This window comes from Artemia sp. Qi Xiang Cuo, chromosome 1, assembly GCF_049724085.1.
Source record: "Artemia sp. Qi Xiang Cuo chromosome 1, ASM4972408v1, whole genome shotgun sequence".
NCBI classification, from domain to species: domain Eukaryota; kingdom Metazoa; phylum Arthropoda; class Branchiopoda; order Anostraca; family Artemiidae; genus Artemia; species Artemia sp. Qi Xiang Cuo.
The window spans coordinates 39535442-39547108 of record NC_142794.1 but is presented as its reverse complement, the minus strand read 5'-3'; the positions used below and the strand labels follow the sequence as shown (position 1 = coordinate 39547108).

Sequence of the window (11667 nt, the reverse complement as noted above, 5' to 3'; positions counted from 1 at the left end):
CCCACCACAATGTTAAGCGATTTCCGGTCCTAGCGGTCGCAGAGAGACAGCGGTAATCGCATTTTGTAGCCCAAGCTTAAACTAAGAAACGTGCAAAATTTCACCCCCCCCTCTCCGACTTTATCTTCATGGGTAAAAGTGGGCCGGAAGTTTCGACCCTCCGACCACAGCCCCCCTTTAACGTTGTCCGATTGGGTTGAAATTTGGAGGTTAGGCTTTCCTAGGGCCCGGGAGCTTATTCTCGAAATTTCAGCTCAATCCGATCACTCCTTCCCTGTTTTCCAAAAACCAAATATAGCCACTTAAAGTTCAAAAAAAATATTTCTTCTTATCCACGCCTACAGGCCACAGTTGGCAACTGATCCGGGTGAATGAGCACTCATTCGAAGCAGAATTCAACCTGTTAGGGCCTTTTGATATTTTCAGACCGAAAAAATTATCCCCCGAATTAACATTTACGAAAAACCTCGTTTTCCTATAAGAACCCGCTATAAGCGGGCTCTTATCGTTTTCCTATAAGAGCCCGCGTTTTCCGCGTTAACTGTGGCTCCTAATCCCTGTACGTTTTAAGGTTCGACCTTGTAACTCAGCCTCTTTAACTCTTTAGAAAACGTAGTTTTTTTCAAATAATTCTGAAAAGCAAGAGATAACAATACAACATATATATATATATATATATATATATATATATATATATATATATATATATATATATATATATATATATATATATATATATATATATATATATATATATATATATATATATATATATATATATATAATATTAACATTTTGTAATAAAAGTAAAAAGTTTTTACTTTTATAACATTAATAAGTTAAATAATATTAACATTTTGATTACTAAATATCAGTATATGTCTATTAAACTAACAATACACATTCATTTGTATTTTTTCAGTAAAGTGCAAATTCTGTTCTGGCCTTGGGCAGGCATAGGGGATTTGCGCCCTACTTATGCTAATTTCTGCTCGTTTTGAGTTTGACTCGGTTATTTATTGTATTTTTTTTTCGTTTTGGGTTTCATTTATTTATCGATGCTGATTTGTGGTAGTTTCACGGTTGGTAGATTATTTGATTTTATTTTTGCTCATTTTTGCTTAATGGAGTTCTTTACTTTTCTTCAAAAAACTATTTTTGTGGAAAACATTTTTTTAATTAATTTCTGTTCGTTTTATATTGACATAGTCTTTTCAGGGAAAAAGAAAATAACACTTTAAATCTTTTTGTTTTTTAAGACTTTATAGTTTGGCCTGCTATTTGTATGCTGGAGATAAATTTTCAGCAATTTTAACAACATACACCCTTTTAAAAATCTGGACACAAATAGCACTGTTTAATTTAGTTTCATACCTCCTCTAGTTGACCTGAAATAAAAACTTGATACCATTCGTAAAAAAATCTGTTTACTTTCTTTGAAGGCTTTGATACACTTAAACTATTTTGATTTAGTTAAATTTTAAGAGCAGAAGTAGCCCCAAAAATTTTAACATAATACCCTCAGTTGTTCTTGGGATACTGCTGAGATGCCATATCGGGAATTAGCATGATCACAGTGCATTTTGATTTAATCTTAAGGCAACATTTAATCTTCAAAAATAATGGGCAAATGGCAGGGTGGGCGTGGGAGGGTAGAAGGGGTATTAGTTGCCCTCCAATCCCTTTCAAATATTGAAAAGGGCATCACCCCTTTCTGTTTTCAATCGAATGAGCCCCTTTCGAGGTTCCCACGAAAACTCCTTCGATAAAAAGTGCCCTGGGCTAAACAACAACAACAACAAAAAATATCACTAATCACTTTCGACTATTAAAAAGGGCACTAGCCCTTTGAATTCCAAATCAAATGAGCCCTTTTTGAAGTTTCTACGACAACGCTGTCTATAAAAACTTATATGCACCCAGGGCACAACTTCAAACCCTTGCCCTGAGGGTTGGGGGGGGGGGGGAGTGTCCTCGTCAAAACATATTTTCTATCTGGAAATCAACTAGCCTACGGTGAACAAAATAGCTATCTCAAAATTTGATTGGATCTGTTTGGGGGAATGATGGCAGTGGGGGGGGGGAGATGGGGCGAGGTGCCCCCAATCCATCTCGACAATCAAAAAGGGCACTAGCCCTTTGAATTTTAAATCGAATGAGCCTGTTTTGAAGTTTCTATGACAACACCTTCTATAAAAACCTTATATGTCCCCAGGGCATAACTTAAAACCCTTGCCCTGAGGGTTGTGGGGGAGTGTCCTCCTCAAAAAAATATTTTCTATATGGAAATCAACTACGATGAACAAAGTGGCCATCTTAAAATTTTGATTGGATGTGTTTGGGGGAATGGTGGGCGCATGGGGGGGGGGCTAGTTGCCCTTCAATCACTTTCGACTAGTAAAAAGTGTACTAGCCCTTTGAATTTCCAATCAAATGAGCCCCTTTTGAAATTTCTACGAAAACGCCTTCTATAAAAACCTTATATGCCCCAAGGGTATAACATAAAACCCTTGCCCTGAGGGTTGTGGGGGAGTGTCCTCCTCAAAAATATATTTTATATCTGGAAATCAACTACGATGAACAAAGTAGCCATCTTATAATTTTGATTGGATGTGGTGGCCGCGGGGGGCGGGAGGGGGCTAGTTGCCCTCTAATCACTTTCGACTAGTAAAAAGGGTACTAGCCACTCCAATTTCCAATCAAATGAGCACTTTTTCAAGTTTCTACGACAACTCCTCCAATACGAAGTGCCCGGGTATAAAGATATGCATAGAAATACATAAAGCATCAATTTCAGGAATAAGAATAACAGGGATGCAATGCTCCTCCCTATAAAAACACCTCTACGCATGGCACTGGGTAATAATGATGGATTTATTGTCCCCAGGAGGCGAGCAATCTTTTGCAGTAAATTTGACAGAGTCACTGGGGTTTTCATCCGATATGGATCTTGTTTTGTTTTATTGTTCGAACTCCCGGAAAAAAATTAAAACATCGACAAAATTCATTGGGATTTATTAGCAACAGGAATTCGTCCTACGCAAATCGAGCATCGGTGGTCTATCCGTTCATTTGAGATGGAAAAAATATATATAGAGATTGATACAACAAAAATCAGCTACTGACTTTCTTATGATAGGAAATAAGAACAAATGTAATAGACAGAAGTTGCTAATAGACATAGCATTTTCAATAGGCTTATTGTTTTGATGAATTATGAATAATAGATTATACAAGTATATAATGAAAACCCATTTAGTCTAAAAATTTAAAAGAGAACTTGTATAACACGAAAAGCTTTCAGGAAAAGAGATTAGCTTCAATTAAAAACACGTATAAATAAAAAATCAGAATATAAAAAAGAAACGAGAAGATATATTGTCAAGATCCTGCCAAAGATATTTTGATAGTTTTTTTTTCAGGGTAGCATAGTGAAACTCACTGCACATATATGATAATTCTTTTGTAGATATATCTGATGTAACCTGATAGGCAATAATTCTTGCTCGTTTTCAGTTTCAATTCGCTCTTTATATCCCTAAGAAAAATTGTTTTTTTTTTTAAATTAATCAATATAAAAAGATATTCTTTTCCGTTATTAAAAAGACGAAAAGGAAAAAGGGGTGAAATTTTGGAAATTTAACTTGTTACCTGAATGACGCTTTGGTTAGAATTCAGAAAACCCGTTTCATAGCCACAAAGTCAAGTGATGGGTGATAGAATGTATTGGACCTGTATAATCTGGGATATATATTTCCCCATTAGGGGGGGGGTTAGGTTAGGTTAGAGGCGCTGTCCAAATACTTTACCCCCCCCCTCTAATGTGCAAATATATAGCCCAAATTATATTATTATATAAACCAAATGTAATGTTTCATTGGATTATCCTAACTTCACTTCTTGGTCGTGTTTTGTTTAATTAACAGGTACCCAGTGTTGTAAATACATGGCATGAAATAGGCTTGATGTATTACCCAATAAACTAAAAATTTTAAAGTTTAGTTTGGCACACAAAAATGAAAAATTATTTATAGTTTTATTGGATTCGGATTTTGCAACCTTTTTTCAGTCAATCATCTCATTTATGTTCACATGAAGCATCAGGGTTTGAACATGGATCGAAGAAGGGAGAAACATTGATTATTAAGAACAAAGATTACTCACACTAATAAGGGCATCCAGAGTCGAGGACAGCTTGGATGGGACCGTTGTCAGCTGTGATGTTGCCGATGGTCCAAGCGGCATTTTCCACTACATTTACTTTTGAATGCTTCAAAAAACGGGCCAAAATTTGTAACGCTCCTTTGGATAAAACGGCATTTTTTAAAAAATTGTAAATATCGAGTTATTATTCTTGACTTTTCTTAGTAAAACAAATAAAATATGCAAGGTGAACAACTTCAGCACAAGAATAATACAGACTTCTCTCCCCCCTCCAGTACGAGCAAGACTGAATAATACAACAGGTACACATAAATCTCAGAGCAAATCATAACAAAGCAAGGGATTGATGATCCACTTAAATTTTTGGCTTAAAGGTATACTTTTTTTTGCTGTTTCATATCCTAACCCAAGAAAAAGATTCATACACTCCCCCATTTAAAATTTTGGTAACATACAATTATGATAATAAATGATTGGTTTACAGGTCTGGCCAAGCAGCAAGGAACAGCAAAGGTTTTTATTGGGTGGTTTACTTAGCATCTATATTTTAACGCAAAATAAAAACCGAGTCTAATGAGCATGGGAGAAACGTCAAATCATAATTTGCGTAACAGCGTAATTCAGTAAAGAGTGAAGTCACCTATGCAATGTGCCACCAAAATTTGGTATTTTTTTGGTTATTATACTTCTTCCTCGGTCAAAAATTAAATATTACCCAAAGAAGCCAGATTCCTGAAACGACTTTAAAGAACATTAGCGACCTGTAATATACTAATCCATTATAGCAAAAACTTAGATATTAAGCAAAAGTTTAAGCTCACTTCGCGAAAGTTAAGAACCGAACAAAGTCAAAAGCTCTGATGTTTTATTTTGATCCAGGGACCTACTGAAATTATTTACAGACAATGTATGCGGCTGAATGACTGCGACTTTTAATTAACCGCCAAAAAGGGTAACAAAACTTACGCTAGGTTAACCCGTAGAATATATTTGTGAACAATGTTAAACAAACAAGTGGCATAAAAAGAACCCTAATATCTAATAGGATAAAAGACAAATTTGTCTGCATCTAATGAGCTTTACAATGGATTTTCAAACTTAGGTTAAACTTTCTAAGCCCATTGTAATGTTAATTTTCCTCTGCTATGAAAAGAGATCTAGCTCTCTGACCCGGCATGTCATGAAAATACATTTTTCCATAAGGGATCTTTGAAAATGGATCTAAAATTTGGCCGTTTTGTTTTTTCTGATTTAATTCCTAAGAAATGAACAAAAAAAAATCTGAAGTGAAACTGGGTAGCTTTTTATTGAAAAAGGTCTGGAGGGTAAAAAATGGAAAATTAAAAAAAAATTGAAAGTGCCATAAATTAAAAAAATGCATTTTTAAAATTAACTGGCCCATTTGAAGATTCTATTTTTTAAATTTATTCCTCCACGATTGTTTTACGTTTTCACAATTTAGACTCTTGTAAGGCATGTATAAAAGTGACAAAGTCAAAATCAACTTCAAACTGAGGCTCTGTTTATCTAGTATATTACAAGCTTTTCAGCTTTTTAATCAGAGTTGTGAATTTTATATCAATTTATGAAACAAATTAAATTTTTACTTTATTTCTACTGTTCTTCATAACCCAACTTTACACCCCTGGATGGAACCATACCTGAGGCTAAGACGGGTCGGAAACATTTTTAATTTGAGTTTGACTGCTGAGAGAATCGCATAAGAATGACTAGGAGAAAAAATATAAACAAAGGATGGCTTAATCTAAAACATGTGCGGTAAGTATATAAATTATACGTAATTTATTATTTGAAATAAGAATTTGGTTTTGTATTTGATAAGTAGCGGTCTTAGCTCGTAATCAAGGGGGAGGTACACCACAATAGCGTAAAAATATAGAATGCATGTACTGTCCCCTTTCTATCAAGGCCTAAAACTGACAATAGATTTGATCAAAACAACGAGGGCAACCAAGGCGTAAATTAAAAAAAAAACAAAAAACTATTTGATCCTATACGAAAATGAGGTAGGCTACTTGTCTATTATATAAAACACACTTGAGAAGTGAGGTTTGGTGACAATAAAATATGATGAAAATAGAATAGGCTAATTTGTTAGCAAAATTGTGAAGGCCATTTGTGAATTACTAAATTGGGAGCTTAGTCGTCGGCTGACCGTCTCGAAGACGAGGAAAAGTTTATTATTAACGTGATTCTTGACCTAGTTCATTTTAATTCATTATTAAGGCGATTCTTGAGGACACTGATTTGTTTGCTTTGACTAGGGATATAATATAGTGTCTCACCATGGATGTTCAAGAGTCATTCCAGATTGTTGGAAAAGCTACAACACAACTGAGCTGGAACAAGCAGGTTTCACTTATTTGAAAGTGAACCACAAAAACAATTTTGACGACCTAGAAACCGGCACCTCTACAGAGAAGTGGAGGAACAAACGGCACCAAAGTACATCCTGCCATCATTTACATTCACACTTAGTAGAGAACATGTGGCGGGCGGTAGTAAAGGCAGAAGGTCTTTTAACGCGAACATTTTAACGCGATTCCTTGAATCCTTTTTAGCGTTCTGGGAGCATATTTCCAAGTTGTAGTTTTCACTATTTTGCTAATAAAATATTCTATTTTCATCAGATTTTTTTTTCATTTGGTTAAAAAGGTTTGTTTAGGTTACGCATATAAATATACTATGCTTTACCCCCCTCCCTCTAATGTTGAAATACATAGCCCAAATGGTGTACCACAGGTGTGCCACAGAAGTACACAAATATAAAATGCAAGCGCAGCCCCTCTCTGCCCTGACCAAGATTCACCAAGATATTGTATTAAAATAATGAGGATACCCATTAATTAAATAGAAATAAAAATCTTAAGGGAGAAGATAGGAGTACTCATTTTGCAATGAGCAGCATGTACTGGAAGGAACTCACCAAAACCTGATTCAAGGGTAAATTAGGTTTATTTGGGTGGTATGCAACGTTTAATGCATGGGTAGCAAGGTATATAAATGACAAAACGACAAAATCATTCTCCTAAACATAATAATGCTTGAAACGGTTGAAGAGGGCAAACAGTAATCGAGGAGAGTGAGAGAGGGATAAGGAACCTGAAAAACTGAGCGACTCGGCCCAATAGTAATCGAAGCTCTAAAAAGCAGAATTTTTATAACAATAGACCCACAAAAAAGTTAAGTTTTTATGCTTATTCCATATATATAATACTCGTTAAGTTTAATATTATTTGTTTTTCAAGTTTTCCCTCGATCTTTTTTTGTTTTTATCCTAAGGGTCAAGTACCATTTTTAGTGAGGACACAACTACCAGGTGACCGGAGGAGGGGCGGTTCAGTCTGCCTCTGGACAAGAGTAAACTATATTTACAATTCAACTGGCCTAGATAAACAAAATGAATACTTTTATTTCTTTTCAAGAGGAAAATAGTTATCTTCTAGTTATTTTTCTTGTTTTTGCCTCTGATAGGTTTTGTCTTAGAATCGGTTGCAAAGGTGCTCTACTTTACTTCTGTGTTATATTAGAGATTTGTGTTATATTAGAGACATGTTCAGCGTGCCTGATCCCAGTCAGAAAAGTAACAAATGAAGTATGGTGTTATCCCGAAAATGAACAAATAAAATTTGACCAGAACGCAATTGACAACCATGATTTGAAACGACAGCAGCCAACTAGACTCACTCAAGAGCTCAGTTAGTTTTTCATCCCCCCCTTTCCCTTTTTTACACATAAATGATTCTTGATAATTACACTACTCTAAATACATATTGCGCGCCAAAATGTTTAGCTAGAGTGGTACTCCTTGAAATAGGGTTTTTTCGGAAAAACATACCTTAATTAATTTCTTCTAAAATATCTTGTTCTCTCACTACCTGCTTCGATTACAAACTTACTTTTCGTATTTCAGGTCTTTCCTTCCATGAGAAACTTCTATTGCTAATGAATTTACAGATGATACGAGGGATTCAGTATCAAATGCAGGACCAGCTCTCATTGAGAAAGAGAAGAAAATTCTTGAAGGTGTTGGTTTAGCGAACATTCCGAATCTCAGCATTATAAGTGAACCTTCCATTTTTCGTCTAAGAGCTCGCAGAATTTTTACGGCACAAATTTCAATGCAGAGAAGAAAGCCCCAAAATCCGCATCGTTCGTGCATTTAATATTGGCTTAAAAATCACACTAGTGATAAAATGTGCTGCCTGTAAGCGAAAAAAAAAACAAGGAAAAATAAATGATAAAATAAAAGTTCAAAATAGGGATAAAATCTTTTTTAATAGACAGTGTATAGAAAATTCACAAAAAAATACCAGATATTTCGGTCACATATACAGTGACCGTCATCAGTAGTAGAACTGATGACCGTTTACAAACTTGATGACAGTGATGACCGTCATCTGTTGTACTACTGATGACGGTCATTGTATATGTGACAGAAATATCTGGTATTTTTTGTGAATTTTCTATACACTGTTTATTAAAAAGGATTTTATCTCTATTTTGAACTTTTATTTTATCGTCATGAAAAGGCAGTGTGGTCTCCGAAATTTTTTATGAAAAATAAGCCTGAAACCCCCCTCCACCAAATGTGTTTTTTCCAAGTTTTGATATATTTGTTAATTTTAATTGATATTCGTTTTATGTTTCATTTATTTGATCATAGCAATTTGTGTTCATTTTAAGTTTAACTTTTTATATGATTTTATTTCGGGTCGTTTCAGGTTATAGTATGGCTCTTTGATTTCGTTGAAAAATTTCTTGGAACAAGTTTTTTTTATGTTACTTTCTATTCACATTAATTGAAAGAGTTTCACTGAGGGTTAATTGTCGAACTTTTGGTAGAGTTTTCCACTGCTGGATTTGTCAGTTTTTTTTTTTTTTTTTTTTTTCAATTTAATGGAATGCAAGATACATTTATAAAATTATAAAAGTTTCAACAGTATGTCCATTCGTAGTTTTGCGTAATACCTGTTCACTAATATTTTTTTGCGCAGGGCGGATGGGGAGGAGGGTTTATAATTATACGGATTGAATATTATAATTTTCAGTCTAGTACTGAGGCCGTTTCGACCCTTAGCTAGTAGAAGCCTTTGAATATACATTTATCTTTTTCCACTATTTATCAAAAGAATTGTTTTATGTAGTGTTTCGTGAGACCTATAAATTTTTTGTTTTTTTTTAATAGATGCATGACAATTTCATTTGTAAAAAAAATCTGTTTTTTTTTTAGGAATTCATTTTTGACGTTAAATAGACTCCCTAAAGACAATTTTTATCGAGCAACTGATCATTTCCCGAGATGACTCGGGTCCTTTTTTTGCTGTTCTACACCTTTTATTTCTCATGCAGCCACCTCCGATAGTCTTCCTTCGGCTTGTGTTTTTTTCTAATCTGCCTTCATTTTTAAATTAGAAATACTAATAGCATCTTTTTAAAAAAACTGAAATTCAGAATACGAAAATATATACATAGAAACCAGAATGTACTATTCAGACGCCAAATTTATTAAACCTAAAGGGAGGCTTTGAATAGATTGGGATGGAGGAGGAGCGTGCGTAGCTGTGTTGGTCTCAGGCGACTTGGTGCTGCGTTGAGTTGTTAGTAGTAGCAGTACTAACATAAGAGACAACCGATAAAATAAAGAAGACAAAATGATGGTTTTAGTAATAATATTCCAATTATCTGATGGAATAATATTTAGTTTTTTTTTGTTAACATTTGCTCATATGTCTGGTCACGGAGAATGTGCTCAAGTATATTTTATTGTGAACTTGGTCAAATTCACTTTAAAAAAAAAAAAAAAATTTACTACCATTCCTCCTTCGTAATTTATGCGGATGATTAAAAGTAGATGAATCGAATAGATAAGCGGTATCCTTTGGAACACGAGAACAAAAAGTTTTCACTGGAACTCAGCATTTTGTCCGAAGAAATTCATGCCAAAAATTTAGCACTTGAAACATTATTAAAACGCAAAACTCACCTGCCAATAGTAATATTCTTCAGCTCATAATTTACATGCACTTAGTATCCTTAAAAATGAAGCTGAAGACATTGATATTTTCAAAGACCCAGCTACATCTTAATAAGCGACAATGACAAGGCAGACCAAGTCACAAAGGATGCAATAGATCTTCCATATTTGAGCCTTTACCCCGTCCTCTAAAGGACATTCTTTGAAATAGATTAGCAAGAATTACCCCACAACTAATCCATACAAACTATTCTCGCTCCTTTCCTGGCCAAATTGGCAAACGCATTGTTCTATAGAATACGCTCTGACGCAATATGGACCAATACACTTTCATCCATAACATACCATATCCCTCTGGCAAATCTCCCATTGACCCACAATGTTTCGGCAGACCTCCATCGAAACACTCGACCACATACTGTTCTTATCCATGAGTCGCCTCATCAAGAATCATATGTTTGGGGTCAAGAATTAGTCCTTTTCCACCAAGCAAACTCAGGACATCAACAAGCATGATTAACATCTTTACAAGCCCCAGACGAACAAATTCATCTTAAGATTTATTTTTTCAGGTCCTGAAAAGTCTCGATCTTCATCATATTATATTTGTTACAAAATAATATGGGACAATATCTATAAAGTTATAATAGATCCGCTCTTTGAGCAGGGTCCTAATCTTATATGGGGCCCAGGGGGGGGGGAGGGATCGAACTGGCCCTCCCAGACCTCAGTGTGCCACACCCCCCTCCGCCCAAGCGGAAATTTCGTTTCTCCAAAATCTTGTCAAAACTAAGACGAACCGCCACAATTCAAGCATCCACAGAAACGGGTCAGTTTTCTAAGTATATCTTTACTTTGTTTTTCTCTATTGGTCATTTTTCACTGTCATTTTCACTTGATTTAGGAAAATTGACTCCAACTTTGCCCCTCCCCCCCCCCAAGGATTTTGACGAAATTACGCCACTGCCTTGGATCAAACATCAAAATGAAAAATGAAATAATTTTGAATTTCAGGATAAAAAAATACAAAATTATGGGGCCACCGACTCAAATGATGAGTTTTTAAACAGATCACGTCAGTTCACTGATTTTTACTATTTCCGAACATAAAATCATGTTAACTTTCTACTGAGCCAGGTAGAACGCAAAAGCGAAACGAATCCTACAAGTACTGAATAAGAAAAAGGTTGAAAACTTCGGCTAGCAAATTTAAAAGTACAGCCTTTGCTTACTACTGCAAAAACAAAATGTTATAGTTTGCAATTCGTTTACTAAAAATTTTTGCAAAAAGTATATAGCACGTACAAAATAATAAGACTTAAAACATTCCACATATTTCCACAAGCTTACACTCTAGGAAAACTGGTTAACTCACATATAAGCTTGCAACCAGATATACAAAATGATACATTAATGATTCGCCAAGGTAACGGAGGAAGCGATTCAACAATTCTACAAACCCTTCCTATATTTATCAAAACTATGAATTTAGAGCATCAATAAAA

At 34.9% G+C, this 11667-nt stretch overlaps 2 protein-coding genes across 3 annotated transcripts in view; one reads left to right on the top strand and one right to left on the bottom strand.

Moving 5' to 3' along the window:
- Nucleotides 1-11667, top strand: part of LOC148956298 (kanadaptin) — a 504001-nt gene that overhangs the window by 323196 nt on the left and 169138 nt on the right. The gene's annotated exons all lie outside the window — the stretch shown is intronic.
- LOC148956300 (uncharacterized) overlaps nt 1-11667 on the bottom strand; it is a 94623-nt gene that overhangs the window by 4727 nt on the left and 78229 nt on the right. The window lies entirely within an intron of this gene.